Genomic DNA, 23,541 nt, shown 5'->3' on the forward strand with positions numbered 1-23,541 from the left:
ACTTTTTTTTTTTTTTTTTTTTTTTTAAGGATTAGGTTGTGCTGTCAGGAATTCCGTCCGTCTGATACTCCACTAGATAGCTTTGAACAAATGCTAGTTTTTGAATTCTCTCTCTCTCTCTCTCTCTCTCTCTCTTTTTGTAATAGATAGCTAGAGCGATTATGAAGTTGAATTGGTTAATGAAGTTAATCTGTTAATATCTTAATGGATACGGTAACTTTAATTTCCATCTGTTATTTCAGATGATAACTCTTCAAACAAAAGCGAAATTTTTGAATTATGTTTTGCGCAATAAATAGTTAGAGTGATTACTTTGTCCGAGATTGTTAATGGGGTCAATCTTTTTAACATCTTGACCTATAACGGTGACTTTAACGTTGGCTATCCATATGATGTCATCCTCTTTACTATCTTTTGCAGAGTTTGTTGTTCATGAATATGTAAGGTAACTGCAGGTATATACGCCAGTGCAGCTAAATACGCCAAGTGTTCAGTACTGGGACGTTTCCAACGAAATCCCCTAAAATGCGCCTCTAATATATAAGAAGTCTTGGACAGGTTCGGTTTTGGCGAATACCCTGGAAGACAGCGCTGAAACCGCTACGTCATTCAGTGTTGTTTGCTTCTTGAAGGTTTAGTGGAAAGACGTTATTTTTATAATAGGGGTATTAGTACCGTGCTAACTCAGAACATTGCCGATTGTTTACAGCAATATAATCTTATTTCGTGTACGTCTAGGAACAATTTGTTTTGTAAATGTAATTTCAATATTTGTGATTCCATGGCTATTAAATCAATACCAAGCATGGTGCAGCAAAATACGCCAGTACTTGTGCAGGACTGACTGCAGAAGACAAAGATGTTTTCATTTGCCCTACATATTCTATATAATATCGATATAGCTTCTTCTTCTTCTTCTTTTTTAATCACAGTACCTTGACACTGTTTGTTTATCTTCTTATGGACTAAAACTTTTCAATTTGGAACTTCATTTCAACTTTGGAGATTATCGTTTTTACATTTTATCTTTTTATCTTCATCTTACACTTTGAGTATTCTATTTTTTTGCTTCAGCCATGTTGTGTAGTAATATTTGAGTTCTTATAATACAGATGATGTAAGCAGTTGCAAGATTTATTACAGGTTTCTTGTAGTATTCTAGACTTGGCATAATTACCTGCACTTGTTGGTAAATACGCCACTTTGTAACATTTTTTCTTTTACCTTGGGTGCAAAATAGAAGTGAGTCGCATCATTGCCACATTTTTTGTACACGCGGAAAACGCTGCTCTGCAACGCACATGTCTTGTTTTTTTTTTTTTGTGTGTGTGTGTGTGTGTGTTTCATGGGAATTAAGGCCATAAAAAATACAACACCCTTAACATGGTGTATTCACCTGCACCTACCTTATTTAAACTTTAAGCAAAAGTTTCATTTATCTATTTCTTTATTTACATTTTCGCAATGGATGACCTACCGGGTCTTATCTATCCTTTACAGGGAAAATCTCTATATTTGTCGTTCGTTGTGAATATGAAAAGCCTGATTCGTGTGTTAGTTCGGATATTTGCAATTGTATGATTTAATCTAAGCAGACAATTGAAAGGTATGTGAACATGTGGTACTTGAATATATGTAAAATGATGTAAATACATGAAACACAAGGAGAGATACTCAACAAAGGAACAGTACATTGAAATGACTATTTTGAGTCAGTTCCTTCTAAAAGAATAGACCAGTCTAAATTAGATTCCCGGTGGGAGATCATGTGGCTTGGATCCCACGTTAAACTTTAGGTCTACAGATCATATAGTCTCGTTGCTGAAACGGGCGCTAAACTCAAAATCAAACCAGTCTAAATTAATTTTCAGTCATTCCAATGAATGAGAATGTAATTTATCACTTTATGTATTACTGCTCTTTAATTGGTTATCCACACGGTGTTAAGATATTCGTATTTTAGGCTACAAGAAGGGAAAGAGTGTGATATGAGAGCTTACCCATTAGATGCAAACAGGCCCGTGCTGGCCCACCGGGACGTGTCCCGGTGCGCCCTCCGAAATATCACACTATAAATAATGGTACAAGTTTTTAGTAATAAATTCTTACAGTTTTATTGATAAAGAACCCGTGAAAGGTGCAGTGCGCCCTTTACATTAGGCGCCCTTCCGAGACCACATCAAAGATGAACGATTTTATTTACTCTCCTGTATAGCACAGTTCTGTACAATAAATACACACAGTTACTGTTGGCGAAGAACCCATGAGAGATACATTGCGCCCTTTACATAAGCCGCCCTATGAAACATCACATTATAGATGATTGGTTTTAGTTATCCTGTATACCAGCTTTGTTTAATAAATTCAAATACTGACTGGCAGTACAGAACCTGTGAAGAATAGGGGTCTACAAGGCCCTTTACATAGGATGCCCTGCGAAATATCATATTATTTTTTTTTAATTTTATTCTTCTGTATTTCAGTTTTGTATTATAAATTCATACAGTTGCTATTGGCAGAGAACAGGTAAAGAGTATAATCACTTACAAAAATATTATAAAGTTATATAGTTATAAAACGAAACAATGTGATACATCAAGAATAGTTCGGATAGTCAAACGTACGATGCATTTATGTAATACTATACTGACACAAGTCTCTAATTTACGATTTTTACGGCACCGAAGCTTTCACAGTCTTAATATGTATCTATATATGCGAGCATATTGCTTGTTCCTGTGTGTTTTAAAGCAGTGTTCGGATAATCAGTACCTGTTGTATTTCTGAAATATAGCTACTCGTATATTAATTTCCGTAAAATGTGGTCTTCATGTCACCACGGCACGGCGCGTCCTCAGGTTGTGGATCGAGGAGGCCTCTGGGATATAGAGGTTAGCTGCGAATATTTTGAGTAAGCAGTCGCGGACAGACAAGGGGTGATAATCCAGCTTGAGAATTTGGTGTGAGGCTAACAACCTCATCCTGTAAAAGGAGGATTGTTCAGATAAGTTCGCAGAATCCTCCGATCAGAACTGGTAACTTGGCACGAATTCCGCAAAGTAAAATCGACATAAGATTTGGAATATGAAATGTAAGAAGTCTCTATAGGGCAGGCGCGTTAAAATTTGTAAAAAAAAAAAAAAAAAAAGTTTAGAAATAGAGGTTGGACCTAGTGGGATATCAGGAAGTTAGATGAGAAGGAAATGGAGGAGTCAAGTCGGGAAATTTTACGTTCTTTTACGAGGAACAAATTAAAAATTACCAACTAGAAACAGGGTTTTCCGTTCACAAACGAATACGTAATATCAGCAATTACATAGGTTGAATTTGTTAATGATATATTTTCTTTTACTTCTCTTAAGGGTCGGTGGTGTAATATTATTTTAAAAGCACATGCCCCAACAGAAAATAAGGATGGAGATTTAAAAAAATACAGTTTTTTCGAAAGAATAGAACGGGTATTTGATCATCTCCTGCAATAACATATGAAAATTCTATTAGGCGGTTTCAATGCAAAGGTAGGACCAGAGGGTATTTTCAAACCGATTATAGGGAATATATGTTTGCATAAGGAAGGTTGTGATAATGGCGTTAGACTCGTGAACTGTGCAATATCCAGAAACCTTATCGTGAAGATTACAAAATTCCAACATCGCGACATTCATAAATATATTTGGACCTCATCAGATGGAAAAACACTATTCAAACTGATTATGTTTTAGTAGACAGAAAAGAACAGTCTAGCACAACTGATGTTCGGTCGTTCAGAGGAGTTGATTGTAATAATAAGAGACTATCCTTGAATAAAGGAAATATTGAATATCTAAAAACGAAGCGGTTTATTTATTTTTTTTTTTAAATGGAGGAGAGTCAGGTGAGAGGGGAGCCAGATTGAAATGTCGAATAGATTCTCGGTTTTAGAAGGTTCGGAGTGCACTAGTGTTCACGGTACTTCACGCATAAATACGTAGCACGCATTCATGGTTCAACCAGGAATGTACTAAAGTAGCAGAGAAGAGAAAACAGAAGAAACTGCGTTGGCTACAAAATCCGAACGAAATAACTACATAAAATTTCATTGTCATCTGGCAGTGACTTCTAAAACTTCTAAAACTTTTAGAACAAAGAAACGCGACGTTTGAAAGTTAAAATTAATTAACTTGAAGATAATAGTGAAAACAAAAATATTCGGGAGATGTATAAATGCATCAACGAACTTAAGAAAGGCTATCAACTTCGTGCTTATATATAAAAGAAACCTAAAGGAACAGTTCTCACTGATACAGATAGCATCTTAAATAGATGGAAAAATTTCTTTGACGATTTGTTTAATACATAGCCAAAAACTAATGCGCATGGAGAAAGTGAAATGCATGCAGCATAACCGTATATTCCAGAACATAACCAGACAGAAATAGAAATCGCTATTTTTTAAAAAATAAACACACATCTCCGGGTGTAGACAAAATTCTGGTTGACTTAATTTTAGCTGGAGGGGAAAAATTGTAGAGCAAGATACACAAACTCATTATCTGGAACAAGGAGGAATTACCACAAGATTGAAGAGAATCAATCATTGTTCCAGTTCAGAAGAAAAGCAACAAAACAGATTTAATAGTTATTGAAACATTTCTCTTCTGTCAACATCCAATAAATCCTCTTAAACATTGTATTAGCAAGATTGACTCCATACCCAGATGAAATTATTGGAGATTATAAGAACGGATTTAGGTAAAATCGATCAAATATCAACCAGATATTTACCATTCGACTAATACTTGAAAAGAAATGAGAGAATACAACATCCTGGCAAATCAATTATTGACTTTAGACTCTGGTAGGAGAGAAACATTGTACAACATGCTTACAGAATTTGCAATACCGAAAAAGATAGATTAATTAAAATATGTTTAAATGAATCCCGAAGTAAGGTTCGAGTTGAGAAATTCTTGTTCACGAGCTTTCACATTGAGAATGACCTGAAACAAGGAGATGCGTTGTCATTATTATTTAACTTTGTTCTGGAGAACACGATAAGGAAAATCAAAGACAGCAATCACGTCCTAGAGCTGAATTGTATTTGCCAGGTTATGGCGTATGCTGATGATGTAAATTTAATAAGTAATGATAGAATAATAGAAAGGAATGCAGAAATCTTAAAGCTTGCAGGGATATAGGCTTAAAAGTAAATGCAGAGAAAACTGAATAAATGGAAGTTTTGTCGGGATCATAATACTGCATTTTATTGATGCGTTAAAATACCAAATAATATTTTCTTTCGACAAAGTGGATACTTTCAAATATCTAGGATCACTATTAACAGACCAAAACCATAATCACTAAAAAATTTGATGTCAACTGAAAGCAGGGATTTCGTGCTATTATTCAGTTAAAAATCTTTTGTTGTCGCTAATTCTATTGAGGAATTTGTAGCTCAAAATATAAAACAATAACCATGCCAGTTGTGCTGTATGGTTGCGAAACATGGTAACTGACTGAGGGAAAATCGCAGACTGAAAGTATTTGAAAACAAGATTCTTAAATCAATATTCGAACTCCAAAATGAACGGAAATGAGGAAAGGCGGAAACTTCATAAGGAGGAACTGCATAATTTTATACCGTTTACCAAACATTGTTAGGGTCACCAAGTCTAGGAGGCTCAAATGGTCATTTTATGTAGCCAGAATGGAAGAAATTAGAAACACTTTCGAAGTTGTAACTGGAAATCCAAATAGGAAAATGACCGTTAGGAAGACCGAGGCGCAGATAGGAGGACAATATTAAAATGGTTCTCGTAGAGATTGAAATATAAAATAGAAACTGGGTTCAGTTTTCTGAGAACAGAAATCAATGGACAACTTTTGTAAACGCGGCAATGAGCCTCCTGCGTCCATAGGCGTGCTATATTAAGTTGTTGATACATTAAGCTTCTTTTTATTTGACAGAAATGTTATTACAGGAACTATAAAGTTTTTCTGTAGTAAAGAGGATTTCGATTCGAGGTTAGCTATTTACGTTAATACTAAAACAAATTTGGTGGTGATTTTGATATAAAATGGCACCCATACTTTCATTCAAAGTCTCTCTCTCTCTCTCTCTCTCTCTCTCTCTATATATATATATATATATATATATATATATATATATATATATATATATATATATATATATATATATATATATATTTCCGTTTGTATAAGTGCCCTTTTAGTAGACTTGTCCACCGCCCTCATTAGTATCCCAGCACGGCCCTGGATGCAAATGAAATACAATATTACAAGTCCAGGTTTTAATGTTTTACAGAGGTTATTTCGTTTAAATTGAGGTGAATTTGAATGTGCCACTTACCTAGGATATGTCGGGTTTCCACCACCGGTTGTGTTTGATCTGCAGGCCACCTCTTCTAACTATTGCGCGGATCTGAATTTCCATTGCTGGAGAATACGCTGCAGCTAGATCATGGGTGTATTGCATGCCATTCCTCTTTACAAGATTTTCACAGGCCGGAGACGGTACGGACTCGACGATGGGACAGGCGGCGGTGCGGAGTCCGAAAGCACAGGTCTATTGGAGTGGTATCTGGACTCTTGATAGGGATGTGAGAGAAGGGAATTCCAGTTTCCTATTCCAGACGTCTAAAGCCAAAGTAGAATTAATAAATTGCATATTATGTTGATACAACTGTCTGTCAGTATTCTCAATAAACTTCGCCAAATCTACATTGTTCTTTGTATTTTCTTCGACATGTGAGAATCCGTAGTTTTAGAAGATAAGGTACAGAATGGTGGAGAAAGTAAGATTCATGGCGATGTGGGAAATCAAAGCAAAAAAAGAAGTGTATTGTAAAATATACAGTATGTTTCTTTTCTTTACCAGAGATAAAACTTGTGCCTGACCCTTCAGTTATCGAAGTCTTCAAAAGCTATAGCATTTGTTGCTATTCATGACTGAGAGTTTGGATTATATAATTCCACCTCCGCCGCAACACTGGACTATCCACCTCATTTCAAATACGAAGAGATAATCAGTTCTTAGAGATAGTCAGTTTCACTGTCTCGTCCTTTTTTATTTATTTATTTATTTATGGAAATACGTTTCAATTTGAATCACGTGTGCAGAAATCACAAAACTACTGTTTTCAGTCACATTGATCAAACAACACAATCAGCAAGTTCTTCAAAAGAAGATTTGGAATGGAAGTTCTTTGTCGCTTCTAGCTATTAGTCTGCATATTAGTGCGACATTTGTTATTGTCATTATTAGCTGACCTTCGTTTCTATCACCAGATTTTTATGTCCTCAGAAGTTGGACAACCGTAAACTTACGAATGGCTGATTAACATTTGATTTTAAGCTCAAACTGACTTAATTTTATATATTTCGAGCTAAACTCAACTCATGTTCACGCTTTTGAAAGTAAGCAATGTCATGGCAAAACCCACGAAAAACAAACGTTCTCAATTGAGATGCTAGTTGGGAAACGTTTTGCCTATGATGATGTCATTATTACTTATGGATAAATATATTGGTTATTACGATAAAATCTTCATGAAACTGGGGTTTCAGAAGTACTAACAAAATTATACAAACCTGTAAAGGAAGTGTGTTGAAAACATAAATCCTAGGATTTTATTTTTGAATAAGGTGGAGGATTTATGAGATGGACCTTGTATTTTTTTTTTTTTTTTTAAATCTCATGCAGCTTGTCGACTACAATGACTGACTTCGACAGGCATGGTAAGGACAGGGTAGTTCAATGGCGGAGCACATACCTTTGATTCGATTACTGGGTTAGATTTGATGCCCTTTTCAGTAGCGAGACTATATGAGACGTGGATCTATAGCTTAGCGTGAGATCCGAACCACAAGAGCTCCCGCCGGCAATCGATAAAGGCCCGTACACTGTCTATATAGCCAGGAGGGAGCTTTACATTTAATTAAAGAGAGTCCCTACTACGTAAAGTAATGGCAGGCAACATCACATCCGTGAATTTTATCGTTTCACTTCGCTTTCTTTTATTTCTCACTTCACTAGTTTTATCACTGATTATTCCATCCTGCATTTTACTTTTATGTTTAAAAAATTAATATAATTAACAGAGTATATAAATTGCACGTTCTCAGGTGAAATCATTCGATCTTTATCAAACTTAGTATAGTGGTAGACAAGGGCGCCCATCAGGAGGGGGCAAGGTGGGACGCTCGCCCCCCTCTAGAAGAAATTTACTTCGGAAAATCGAAGACCCAACATTTTTTTTTTTTTTTAGAATAGTTACCGCAAAATTTGAGACTACATTTGAAATGTCGCTTATACTTGGCCCTCCCTCTTGGAAACCACAACATAGGCGCCCTTGGTGGTAGACTCCTGAGCTGTTCAGTACTCTTGTGAAATGCTTTTCCCTTCCAGTCTTTTAGTTATCGAGTTAGAAACCGTCAAAATTAGAGTTTAAACTTAGTCAAATTTTAGCCAAAAAAAAAAAAAAAAAATCCGTCGCTAAACGCCTAGTGACAGACTTCGACCTTCAGAGTACGGACGCTTTTTCTTCCTTTCTTTCTTTCTTTCCTTTTGCAGGCATTTGCTTTTCGCCTTATGGCCGAATAAAGTTCCGGTTTAGATTAAGAAAATTATAGGTCAAGAAAACTAGAAGTCAATTCTGTAGGCACGCTTTCTCCATGTGCAATACGGAGCACTCTGTACACAAAGGATTCAAGTTTCACTTTTAGTCATTTTGGAGATATTTCATATTTAAGGTCTCTACCTGAAGCTTCTGTTAGTGCTTGAAAGATTCAATGCCCTGATATTGTGAATAACTCTTGCAGTGAAAAAAAAAAAAAAATAGTGTTTACTTTTCTGTATAATTATTTAAACGGAGTGTTCAAACTTTAAGTACATTTTTTTTGGTCACAATTCTGGTAGTTGAACTTCCAGAATTCATTGTCCTCTGAACGTTCCATATCTCATTTGGGCTGTGGCGTCACATTTTGTTTCCATTATTATTAAATCTAATCTAATTGATTATTTTCCTCAGTACTTACACATTGTACCAATAAATAAATAAACATATTGTCTCTACGTAGTACACGTGCTATGCGATATTAGGCATTGGATTGTGAATACGGATTGCATCCTTGTTCAATAACATCAGTTCATTTAGTCAATTTATAAAGGATAAAATATAGCCGGTGATTTGCTCTGCTAATCTTTCCATTAGTTCTCCCTCCACTCGTTTGGTGATTTGATGCAGGACTATTCCCTCTCCCCTGCCAGCCGTGTTGTCTCTCTCCATGAAAGTCATGAAGTACTCAACAAATTTTGGACTTCCTTGCGAAAATTATGTGGTGCAGATGATTTTACCAATTGATAAATGAAAGAAGTGAACAATGTGCCAATAACACAAGTTGTGGTGACTAAATCAACTCTGGAAAATTGAGGTCAACAAATGCTTATTACTCATTCAGGAAAATGCAACGTTTGTGGCTATGTTGATACATTCGCGGTAAACCAACCATATATTTCAACAAAATCCAGCCCACCGGTGGAATAAACAGCATGTGCACTTTCGTTTCTAGAGAACTAGCCTATGTATGTATGTGTGTATGTTCATTTTCGGAAATTCTGATGAGTGGGGGAGGAGGAGCTTGGTTCATCCCTCTTCTTTCCTTCTCTCATCCACTCTCACAGACAAAATATTCTCTAGCCATTCCATCTCCCTTTTCTCCCATATATGCTAACAAACTTCAAAATTCCTCACCATCATAAACCCTTCAGCAAAAACACCCACACAACAATCACAAAACGAAAACAAGTTTTTTTTTTTTTTTTCGACGCAGAATCACTCTGGAAGACAGGCAAAAGAGAAATTTGACACAACCTGACTGGATGCCTTCATTTCATTTAAACGAATATTACCCTGTTGAACTTTTGAAAACGTGGCAATCTGTTGTACATAAATGTTTTCACGTACACATGGCAAAGTAAAAAGATAAACAGCCAATGTTATTTGCATTGTTATTATTTATATACTAGCAGCGTTCACCCCGCTTCGCTGCGGTCACCCCGGAACGCAATAAACTTTGTTACTTAGATAATTTTTACTTTTTCGCTTTCAAATTGCAGTAAATGTTAACATTATAGCGCCTGTCATTTATGTTAACCCGCCGAGTGACACGGTCATGCGGGTTGCATATAAATACGTTTATTTTTATACCTATGATGAACTAACAAAGGATTTGTACGTTATGGACACTTGAATGGTCAATTATCTCAAGACACTGGTAATTAAAAATTAAAGTGATATGATAAAAACCATCTAGGGTCCAAATCCTAATAACCCCCCAAAAATGAAAGAAATTGGTTCAGCCGTATTAGCGTGATGAGCTAACAAAGGATTTGTGCGTTCTCTTTTATATATAAGATACACACATTATATATATATATATATATAATTGTATGCCTTTCTGCATCTCGTCTGCAGATGCGAATTGCACTATGTAGCAACGTCGCAGATAAAAAACCATAGAGTAGATCTACTAATCCATTAAATAGTTACATCAATTCTTTCCAGATGGCGGTCAAAGTCTATAGATGTTGACACTAGCCACATTTACTAGCATAACAATTAATCTATTAATCTAGCTGCTTGATGCATTCATAGAGCAATGATAATGGTTCCAAGTTAATCTATGAAGTTGCCACATTGTGAAATTTTTAAGTCCTCATAATAGCTGCCTGGAGAGTATTGTGTTATGTAACATTTTCTCTTTATTTTAACCTGTAGAATAGCGCTCTGTTGTCCTTGGGGGGCATTTTTAGGACACCCGATAGAACACCCGATATAATATATATATATATGGATTGCCCTTAATTGTTTTCGATTTCCAAATTTCTTTGCTCTCAACCCCTAAACTGGTTCCATGTTGGACCAAATTAATCCATGAAAAAAATTGACTCAACTGAAAAGTATTTAACAGATCCACAAGCGACCTAAACTTCTGATTACATTTACAATATATAGTATATAGCAAAAGTTTGGAATAGACCTTTGTAACTTTGAAACGGTTGAAGGGAAAGAGATCGTATTTTGGATAAAAGTAATAGAGGTAAATCCAAAGTTGAAAGTGAGTAGTACCTTTATGGCGGCCATCTTCAAGTCCGCCATCTTGGATTCAGTTCCAAAATTTTAAATGGAAACGGGGTCGTGTGACATATCATTTTGCCTTTATTTTTCACTTGTCTTGAATCATGTAGTAATTAACACCTTTCGAACATAAATATACATTTGGGTCATTTCCTGTGACGATACCAGAATGTGCTAGTGTCGAAAGTTCTAAAGTGTGGGTACTCCAGCTGCAAGTAGCATAGAGAAGGTTGACAGGCTAGCGATATTTTTAACCTAGCAAAGAACAATTATTAGGCATCCCTGAAATAGCATCCTCTATAGGTGAAGCACAACCAACAGCTGTTTACGAAGCAGTGGAGAAATGGGGCATAGAACACAAAATACAAGCGTTATGTTTCGATACAATGTTAAGCAACACTGGCAGAATAAAAGGCGGTTTTACAAACTTTGAGAAGTTTGATCGTGATTTACTGTACCTACGCTGCCGACATTACATATTCAAATTAGTTCTTCTAAGTAGTTTTCACGCAGTAATGGATGGTGCTACTGCTGCCAATACAAGTTTCGGGCCTGATGTGCTTTGGTTTGAAAGATTTAGGCAGTCCTGGTCGTCCATCGACAAAAGCAATTACCGAACTGGGATAGATGATTTTACGGAAGACGTCCATTTCAGTATCCTGGAATTTATGCAACAACAGATACACCACAGAGATGGCTATGATGTTTCTCTATGGTGTTACTGGTGTATCTGTTGTTGATCGATCTTCCTAGGCTATGATCTTCCTAGGCGGCACCCCTCCACAAGGAGTTTCATTTCGCATTCCTGGAGGTGTGAGCCATGCTTGGTGGATGGCAAAGACTATTATATATGCATCCAAAATATCCAAGATCAACCTGAGCTTACGAGAAAGGAGAAGAATTCAAGCAAGAGCATTTTCCTTGCCTGAATTTATTCAAAAGCTTAGTTTCTTGCATTATTGGCTGTGAAGGCTCCGTATCACGACTACAAGTTTTTACAGAAATTAATCGAATACAAGGAAGTAGATCCAGAAATTAGTAATTGTGCTGTGAAAAAGTTCGCTAACTATTTATGGTATCTGTCACCAGAAACTGCGGCATTCGCATTCTTTAATGATGAAGTACCGCAACACGTGACGGAAAAATGGTTTCTAATACAGAATATAACGGGAAGTACAGAAGAATATGATGTACAAAATCAAGTAAAACGATATTCTATAAATAGTGGAGAAGTCAAGGGTTGCAATGAAAAAGAGTTCTCGGACTTCGTTTCCGCAGTTTCGAAGACATGTACCTCAGCATTTTCTATAGATACAAATTTTCTTTTCTTTTCTTTTTCTTTCTTTCTTTTTTTTTTTTTTTTTAAATGACCATCTACTAGTAAATAAGGTCAACTTTCAACGTGGGTTAGAGGTATTGGTGAACGATTTAAACCTTCATTATATTAATTATGTATTTTTCGTACTTCATGTAAATAATTTCACCATAGGTTTGTGTACATTGGGATGGAATGTGCTATTATACAGTATAATAACATATATAAATGCTTTATTGTTACTTTTATGTACCTCTTTTTAAATACTTCTGTCAACTATAAAAAGGACAATATTGAAGGATATTAAACTGTTATGATAAAGGTAATAACTATTACATGATCAGAGATAAGTTGAAAATAAAGACAGATGTGTGTTTGTGATGAAAAGCTATCCCAAAACAACATGTCACACAATCTCATTTCTATTTAAAATTTTGGATCTGAATCTGAATCCAAGATGGCGGACTTCAAGATGGTAGATATCATGTTACTACTCAGTTTCAGGTGTGGATCTACGTCCACTACCTCTATCCAAAATATGATCCCTTTTCCGTCAGCCGTTTCATAGTTACAAGGGTATATTCCAAACTTTTGCCATATACTTGACATGCATATATTATAAATGCATTCAAAAGTTAGGTCGCTTGGGGGTCAGCTAGATACTCTTCAATTGAGCCAATTTTTTTCATGGATTAATTTGGTCCGACATGGAACCTATTTAGGGATTGGGAGCAAAGAAATTCGAAAGAAATATATGCAGACGCGGATCCAGGATATGATGAAGGGAGGGGCTAAATCATAGTTTGCCGCTTTATTCAGTGTAAAGTAGGATTGAAGCCCATTTTATCCAGTGTATACCTGAGCGACAAGGAAGGCCTATAGCTCCCCTTGGATCCGCGCCTATGTATACTTTATTTAATAAAACCAGTGTAGAACTAATGCTTAGAATTGGAAATACGTCTGGTATAAACCCTTAGGAACAGTGAATGAAGTATGGAGTGGAGCTACCTTACATCTAAGAGTCAAGATTTAAAGAATGAAAGTTGAACATATTTTGGAAGTTACTACTTACTGTATTTGTAACTATCTCTGTAATATTGCAGTAAAAGTTCGAAGTTATTATAAACCAAAGTTCACTACAATTATAGTGCAACTTTCATTTCCAAATATAAAAAATTAGTTTCATTTAGTAACTTTTATGCACATATACAATTAAATTTCGTTAAGGTTTCTACATTATCACCATCTACGCTGTATATGCTTTCCAGATGTTATTCCACATGTTACCATGTACTTGTCCAATCATCTGTTTGAACTTTCCCACGTCATGAAGTACGGGGTTGGCGATTCGCTGTTCAGGGCCAAAACATTCCATCATCTTTACAAGAGTGATAATATTACTTAGAAGAGGAAAGGGATGATTGCAAGTAACATCACAAGACAGTAAGATGCCTTTTCTTCCAGTTCAGCTAATAATAGCAATAGTAATAAAATATGAAAATGTTGGATCTCTTCTTTAAGATATAATATATAGGGTGTTTCAAAACAACAATGGCAACATTTCCGAGGTGATTCCAGACACCAAGGTAAGACAAAAAGTATAGATTAACCTGGGTGCACAAACGCTTCCTTTCGGAGTTATAGTCTGCTGAAAACACGAAAAAAAAAAAAATAACTTTAAAGGCCCATAGCTCCAAAACTATGGGACCTACCATAGTAGGGTCAAGACTTCACTTAGGAACTAATATGTGCTTTATCCAAAAACCATGGTTCAGAATCCTAAGGTACTCACGCAACAATTTTTATAGAGTGAATTTGGCTACGGTCATATAATTTGAAGTACTCACCAACTACCTCTATAAAAATTGTTGCTTAAGTACCTCAGGATTGTGAAACATGGATATTTGGATAGGGCACATGCTAGTTCCTAAGTGAAATCTTGGCCCGCCTACGGTAGAGCCCATAGTATTGGAGCTATGAACCTTTAAAGTTCATTTTTTTTCATGTTTTCGGCAGCCTATAACTCCGAAAGGAAGCATTTGTGCACCCAGGTTGGTCTATACTTTTTGTCTTATCCTGGTGTCAGGAATCTCCTCCCAAACGTTGTCGGTGTTGTTTTGAGACACCATGTATTTTGTATTTTTCCTTTATTATTATTATTATTATTATTATTATTATTATTATTATTATTATTATTATTATTATTATTATTATTATTATTATTATTATTATTATTATACTACAAGCTCAATTAAATCTATCGATTTATATACGTTTCAGCTTTGGACAGTTTTTTATTTTTCATTAAACTTTAATAATATTGTGAAATGTGTACTCAATTGATTTGTAAACCAGTTGAGAATGCTCCAAGAGCATTGCCAGAACGAACTTAAAAAGAATTAATTTTTCTTATTAACTTCTACAGGCTTTATACCAATTGTTCTATGTACTTTATTATTATACTCATTAAACTGTTCTTGTCACATATCTATCCATTTATAATTTCCTTGAGTACTAAATTTGTTGCACATATTTCGTTAAAGTTCTGTTAAAACGTTCTACAATATGTTGTTTTACGAAGACACATACTCAAAATGGAGGGGTCAAAATTGAAAAATTCGGAAAAATATCATCTCTATAACTTACGGTTCCCAAAATATGGCTCCTTAAATCTCCCAAAATCCAAACTTTTTTGGCCAATATTTGGGGAACGGTGGTCAGTTGGTCAGTAGCTACCGGTTACTGTTTGATACCAAAATGCTCATCATCCTCTTAGGTATTGATCAACACCAATATCTTCTCTCTATCACTTACGGTTCCCGCGATATGGCTCCTCAAATTTCCCGAAATCGGAACTTTTCTTTCCCAATATCTTGGGAATAGTAAGACTGACATGAAAAATTCCATTACTTTTCTCACATAGGTTTTGATGCTCTATCGCATTGGGAGATCACAATTGAAGAAATCACAAATAACACATACACACAGAGAGAGACATACAAAATTCAGTAACGAACTTTTTAAGTTCGTTGAAAACCGGCTGTCCGTTACATATATATATATATCTTCCGGTTTTCAGAAAAAAAGGCCAATTTATTAGCAAAATCGTTGTTAGATTTAAACAGTTGTGTCGAACATTTTCAGTTTGTAGATTAATTAATAATCGTTCAAAATCCAATTTAGGCTTTTTAATCGCATCTTAATGAGGCAGGACTAGAAAATCTTATTGAATTCTTATAGGAACTATATGAAAGTTGAACATAAGTGTGTGATCCCATATTTGTAGTCGTATACATAATGTATTTTACGTTCTTATGACATACTTATTGAAGAGAGAGAGAGAGAAACGGAAAATTGAGGACTACGTTAGGGGAAGAATGAATGAAATGATGGGAAAAAAAGTAGTGGAGACTCGACGGACGGTTGAATCAGTCATTCTTTCAATAGGAGATAAAATGTTAAAAAAAAAAGTTGGTTTTATTCTGAACATGTCTCTCTTTTGTTACAACATTCTATTTCTCATGGTGGTCCCTTCCCTTCCCCTTATGTAAGAGGGATGATGGACAAGGGGGAAAAGGAAGATTCGATGAAGAGCCAGAAATCAATAATGAATTGATGTGAGTCATCGGTGTCAATCAACGCATGAGAAATCATGCACTCAAGAATCATTGTCCATAGTCTCCCTCCACATTCTTTTATGCATCACTTACTTTTTTTTTCTTTATGTGTGCAATTCCAATTCACCAAGGTTATGTGTTGTCGGACCAGCATGATTTTTTCTTGCTTCTTCAATCTGACCGATTTACTTATCTTTTTTGTGTAGTACATTATACAGCACGGCACAAAAAAAGTTACACAGTATTATTATTATTATTATTGGCAGTTGATGTTGCTTGGGTAAAACTCTAAATAGCCTATGATCTCTCGAAATTTCCACAGATAACATTCTATTTATAAGCATAATAAGTATGACCTCCAAAAGCAGACCTGCACCGAAGAATGCAGTGTCGCTCATAAAATACCATTTCTGAGAGGACTAGCTCAGGAAACTAATACTCCCGGAAGTAGAACTAAATACACGGTTCTGATTGGTTGGCGTTATCCGTTTCTTGCCACGTAGCAAACATATAGCAGAAATCAAATACTTGTTGCTGTCGGTCCTTGGGGCCGAGCTTGCTAGTGCTACGGGCTAGTGATAGAAATCACTTTTGGCGTGGGTTCAAAGCCGGCCAAAGGAAAGTTTTTTAATTTTTAAAAATTTTCATAACACTTTTTTTATTAAAACAAGATGAAAATAATACTCAAAATAGTGATTTACTTACTTTTGTGCAGTAGTAGCAGCAGTAGTACTACTACTAGTAGTAGTAGGAGTACTAGCAGCAGTTGTAGTTGTAGTAGTAGTAGGAGGAGGAGGAGGAGGAGGAGGAGGAACGGGTTACAAGCCCCGAAGGGCTCGTTTTGTTCCACCTTGACTCCCATGATATAAATTTTGTTACCAACTTGAAATAGCTGACTAGGGTAGCTATTACCCGAGAAAACGTATTTCTGGGAGTATTACTTTCCCGAGAGGGTCGTTTTTTGAGGCTAATAAAAGTCTACTTTTATCGAAAAAGCAGGAAGTATCTAACGAATTTGAAGTGCTGCATCTGTTCTTACCGTGCAGCAAGTGCACGGGATTTCCGTGAAGAACGTTAATGAATGTCTTCCTAAAGAAAACTTGCACCAAGAAATGAAAGGGTGCTTATAAAATGTAATTTTACAAGGTACTAAAAGTAGATTTTATCGAAAAAAGTAAGATATGTAATTACTTTGCCTGTACACTTATTTTTAATATATTCCAAGTACCCGGGTTACCCGCTAAGAATTCTAAGTACTGTACGGTCTCTTCCTGACAATTGCCTAGAAGTATGCCAAGCAAACAATGAGTATTTCAATAAAGGACAAACAAAGAAACATTCAGCCTTATACTTAAGACTTTGCACTGAATTTATATTAAAAATACAGTTCAATCGGTAAAATTTAAACTTTACAGCCATTGCGATCTTTTACTATTTATGGGGAAAAATATTCTTCTGCTTTACTCACTGGCACGAAACCCCAAATAGTTTAAACGTCCAGCCGCTAATCTTTAATTTGGGAGACGTGTTCTCAGTATACCACGAGTTCCATTGCCGTTTATACTGGGTTTCTTGACCGGAGGCTCCGCTACTACTTTAACGCAAGGAGCTCACCATACTGTACTGGGTGTCATAGTATCAAAGACCGTACCCCGAACAGTCGAAAACGGTAGGCTAACAAATTGCCAATACCGACCCTTTGTTCCAATTAGCCTCTCTGCCGTGCCGAAAATTTTTTAATCGACTTAGTTACCAATGTAACATTTACGAAAGAAGTACAATTGCGATTTTGTGAGGTGAGGCTACCATTGAAGTATACGGAGCAAATAATACAAGATATATTGAAGAAAAGCTACAAAGAATGAAGAGTCTGGTGAAAGATAGGGAAGGACACAAAGCTGCGTCAAATCAATCGAGAGATTTGTGAACCTCAGATGAGATGATTTTTGTTATTACCAATTCCTAATCATATCGAACATTAGACTACTTATAGTCTATGAAAAGTCCTACTAACACTATACTATATGTTTCTATCTATCACCCAACTGACCCGATTCTAAAGCTAGTGTCACCTTAGCATTTCTTGTCTTTGGTTATCTCACTGCATAAGGCGTTGACTTATCCTCCTCCACCTACTACTAATATTAGATACTATTTAAGGTAAAGTAAAAGTGAAGGTAAATATCGTATCCACTATTTGGGAAATGCCAATTTCACAGATGCTGTGTGAACCCCTGCAACATTGAAACAAGTTTAGAACAACAAAGAATTTGTGCCTCTACTGGGGATCAGACCATGGTCCCCCAGTTAGTAGGGAGACTTTAGAATGCCGCCACTGCGGCTCTAGGGCTAGTTTTACACGGAATCATTTATCGTAGCATTTCTCATAGCAAAAATCGTATCACCGATATCCTACCTTTTAAAGTAGCAAATGCTATAGCATTTCACATGCCATGGCATATCCTGTGGCATTTCTTGTCGATAGAACCTGCTCTATTTCATAGCATTTTTCCCAGCATTTCTGGTCTAATTGCAAAGCCGTGGTGTGTTAAAAAGAAGCGAAAGATTTTGTGCCAAATATCCATGCTCTTGTTTTGTGTGGGAAATTCACTTGTATTAAAGTTAAATGAGTTGGAGTAGGAATGCTATTATTATACTGATTGAAAAATATGAGGAGCATTCTTGTTTGTACAAAGAACTTTTCGAAGGCTTCATTATCCATACGCAGGAAGATCTTGAATGCAATAGGATCCTTAGTCTTCAGTTCTTTCTCTTTACCATAGAAACAATAGAAATATTATCATCCCTTCGCAACAACAAATTCTTTGCCGAAATACTTCTTTGTGGTTTTCGTTTTTTAATATAACCGATGAGAACTGTTGTTACAACCATAGCTTTAGTTACTTCAGGTTTTAGCTTCGGAGCCCTAGTTACGCTCTTCTCCAGTGAGTTATTTGCTACGTCACGACAAGATGCTTATCAAAATACTACCGTGTAAAAGCACCATATACTTTCGATGCAATAAAATATTATACGAGATTTTTGGGAGCACATCTGCTACGAGAAATACTACGATAATGCTTCCGTCTAAAACTGGCCTAGTACTGTTAATACTAGATGTTCTGTTCTGTACTGTTTCTGTTTGCATTGGCTGGCAACAGTGCCTTCGAGTACTACTCAGTGTATGTGTCGGCGCATGGTGACAATGTGGTGTGAAGGTCCAGTAGGATAAAATGATTCATCAAATATTTGTTATTACTCTCAAGAAGATTCGGGTATAATATACAAGCCTTAACTCGTCGTTACACGCACCCGCGGCAAATTGCCGCAGTTTTGCAAAAACACCTGCACTTTCCTTATTCTAAGACAATAGGGGCGGAGGGGCCGAGTTATCCCCTAACCCACCCCACTTCTACCTGACCTTGACCGGTTTTGCCAGTCACGCGCATGGTTTTGGAATGGAAGGGTGTGTATTGGTCACCGTGAGCAAATTGCTAACGGCGCGTGTAACCACGTAAAGATTGTTGTGAGCAGCATGCTAACGGGCGTGTTCTAGTGTTAAGTGTTGTATTTTAAGGTCCTTTTGCTCATTCCTAAAACGTATTGTTTGAAGAGTAGAACAACAGGTGGCACTAGTATCGTACAAAGCTGCAAAGAACAAGTATATTGTATTACTTTCCACATGGCAGGAGGACGATGAGATTGGTGAAAGTACAGATGATGCATGCAAATCATCAATTACCTTCTACAACAAAAACAAATGTGGTGTAGATGTCAGTGACGTCATGCAAAAAGAGTATAGCGTATCGAGTGTATCAAATCGCTGGCCACTAACAATGTTTTTCTTTGAATTGAATGTTATTGGAATAAATTCGTTTGTTATTTGGAAAGCCAACAACATGGGAGAAAATGAATTCAACAAGCCTGCAAGAAAATACTTCTTGAAATCACTTGGTCGACAGCTTATTATGGATCATGCGCAAAGAAGAATAGCTGCAAACTATCCAATCGCAAGCTCAATAAAGGGTCGGCTAGTTGAAATATTCCAACTTCAGCCAATTAGACAAGAACCTCAAGCAGCATCTGATCAGTGAGGTCACAATAGAATTTGCGGCATCTGCCCTCGTAGAAAGAACAGGAAAACTACTGTCTTATGCATCAACTGCAACACTCCGAAATGCAAGGAACATAAGACCATCATGTACAAACTGCACCGAGCGTGGCCAAGGACCAGTTGTAAACGATAAGGACGGAGAAGGTGACATGTAAATATACGTTCTAAATTTCACTGAACTAGTTTCATAACATCACTCTTCTAGTACATTAATGATGTTTTGTACATTTTTCTGTATTTGTAATAATAAAACGTGTGTCAATATGACGGAGAAAATTTCCCATAGCCCAAATAGCTAATGCGGCAATTTGCTCACATCGCGTGTTCTGGGGTTACTTTGCAAATCCAAGAGTGCAGCAATATGCTAACGTGGCGTGTTCTCGTGTAGTAATAGAAAATTCAAAAACTGTGAAAACATAACAAAAATTTTCTCAAAATCTTTAGGTTAATCTTTTTTAGGTACTGAAAGTGTCTATAATAAGCTAAGAAGCCAAAATATCATAGAATAAATTTTTCGCTCTCAATAAAAATGTACGAATACTGATATTAACTGTCAAAACTTGCGTGAGCAAATTGCCGTCATGGCGTGTCCTCATGTTACAATTGGGGGGCGTGTACTGACGTGTTAAGGCTGTTGCTACCTCTTCGCTGAGTCGAGTTTTCCCCTATCTAATAACATTGGAACTTTTTTCGTGTTTTTCTCAGCAAGCAATGAACAAATCCTTACAAAAATTTGCATGGAGTCAGGTCGATAATAAAGAATTCGTTATATGAGCTTATAATTTTACCAAAAGCCTCCAATTAAGTTATTCATTCCCCCCTTTTTTTCATGTGAAGATTTGCAACAATGCATTGACGACACTGCGTTCTCTCTTCTAGCAGGTTGCGGCGAGTAACTGAGGGTTACTTTGAAGTTTCAACATTGTCCACAGCTGTGAGGGGACCCTTTTCAACAATGACATATTTATTGCATTTCAGTGAGAAGGCGTTGGAGTACGTTTCCTTTGCTGAAAGCAGAAAAAAATAAACACAGCGAGAACAGATCCATTCTTCTTTACATTAGCTTTTGCCCCCGTCAAGTATAGACAGTTATAAGTAAGTAGAAGCGAACTGTCTCTATTGAATAAAGATACTTTTAATGTATACGAAAGCGAATGTCACTTTATCACTATTATTATTATTATTATTATTATTATTATTATTATTATTATTATTATTATTATTATTATTATTATTATTATTATTATTATTATTGAAGAGACATACCTTTCTTGACTCCAGTGCCCATTTTATCTATATATGAGGTATTTATAATAAACTTTTATACTGCTAAAAGAAAAGCTACTTTTATAGTGACGTATTATTTGTATTTTATTTATTATATTTCAATTTAAAATAAAGTGTATCGTTTGTAACAACGAATAGTGCTCAAAACAGCACCTATTACCAGTCAACTATAGATTTAGATCAAACATAATAATGGACAACAACACCAATATATATTGTATACATTTAGACCCTATTGGATCAAAAGATGCAATCTATTTCACACAAAAATTTTCTTGTAGGCCTTATATCTCGAGAACTACATATAGCGTACCCAAACTATGACTTAACTTAGTATGATGTGCTTATTGCGTAAAAAATACAAAAACTCGATTTAAGGACCGTTTAAAAATTTTGTGGGCCCTGATCCACAAAATTCAATATATTACATTCAATCAAACATTTTCTTGTACGCCCCATATTTTGACAATTACAAAGTGTGTGGCCAAACCAAAACTAACAATTTACTCAGCATGATGTGCTTATTCCGTAAAAAAAAAAAAAAAAAAAAAGATTCAGCTGCCATTCAAAAAATTTGTGGGCCCTGATCCAAAAAAAAAATCAATATATATTTCACCCATTCAAACATTTTCTTGTACGTCCCATATTTTGAGAACTACATATAGTATAGCCAAACCAAAAAGTAACAACTTAGCTCGCATGATGTGCTTATTCCGTAAAAAATACGAAAACTCGATTTAGGGCCCATTCAAAAATTTTGTGAACCCTGATCCAAAAAATTCAATATATTTCATACAATCAAACATTTTCTTGTAGCCTTATATCTGGAGAACTACAGGTAGTGTAGCCAAATCCAAACTAACAATTTACTCAGTATGATGTGCTAATTCCGTAGAAAATACGAAAACTCGATTTAGGAACCGTTGCTAACTTTTGTGGCCCCTGATCCAAAAACTAATTATTTGGCAAGATCGAAATCTTTTTATGCATTTTTGGATCATTTTTAAAATTCTTAGAAAAGATCGCTATCTTTTGATTCATTTTTTGGATTATTCCTAAAATTCTTGTTTTTATATATTTTTTATATTTATATATAAGGTGATACAAAGAAAATTTAGGGAATCAATTGATCTGATTGAAGATTTGTTTAAATCTATTTTATAGAATATTTTAGATTTGTTAACTATATTCCTGTTAACTGCAGATTTTTTTTAAAAAGATCTCTTTTTAATCTACATTTGTATTCTTTCTTTACTCACTCATGAAGTATATCTATAACTTTTGTCAATTTTAAAAGTTGCTTCTGAGATAAGTTTCGAGAGTTGTCCGCAAAATTTCGTTAACATCTTATTTGAACTAACGTAACACTGTAATCTCACTTTAATTTACCATACTATATTTTCTTTCTTTTCTTTCTTTCTTTCTTTCTTTTTTTCTTTTTTTTTTTTGCGTGAAAGTAACATTTGAAACCGAATTATTTCTTTAAAATTTATACATGAAATGAAAATTGTTTTTTAAAAAAACTATGACATACTCATTGTATAAATAAATGTGAAATATTAGTGTTTGTTTGATTTATTTGTATTGATTGAAGTCAATACTTCAAGTGTAACTTTGACCACTTATCAACAAAATTAAAAAGTCATAGACCAGTATAATTTAAGCAAGTTACTTACTTGATTTGAGACATAATTTTGGAGGGGAAGAGTAGAAATTTTAGTGATAACATTTTTTTTATTTAACTTTTCCTGTATTTATGTTTAGCGTGGCCTTGTGAATTTTGTTTACTTTTTTTCAATGTAGAAATTTACCTAGGGATTTTGGAGTATGCTCATAGATATTTAAATTGTGAATAGTGCTTCGGTGATATTTAGCATTTTGATTATACTGCTTGTTTATTATTTTTTAATAACTTCATTTACATAATGTTGTGGCTTGATGTAACGAAGTATTCCATCACATATTTTTATACTCATACGGTAATGCTTTAGTTTAATATGTATGACAATGACAAATTGGTGTACCTCAACAAAAAAAAGCCCTATATTTTAAAATGAAGCATGAAAAAAT

Source organism: Thermobia domestica, chromosome 10 (assembly GCF_964235325.1).
Source record: "Thermobia domestica chromosome 10, izTheDome1.hap1.1, whole genome shotgun sequence".
NCBI lineage: Eukaryota > Metazoa > Arthropoda > Insecta > Zygentoma > Lepismatidae > Thermobia > Thermobia domestica.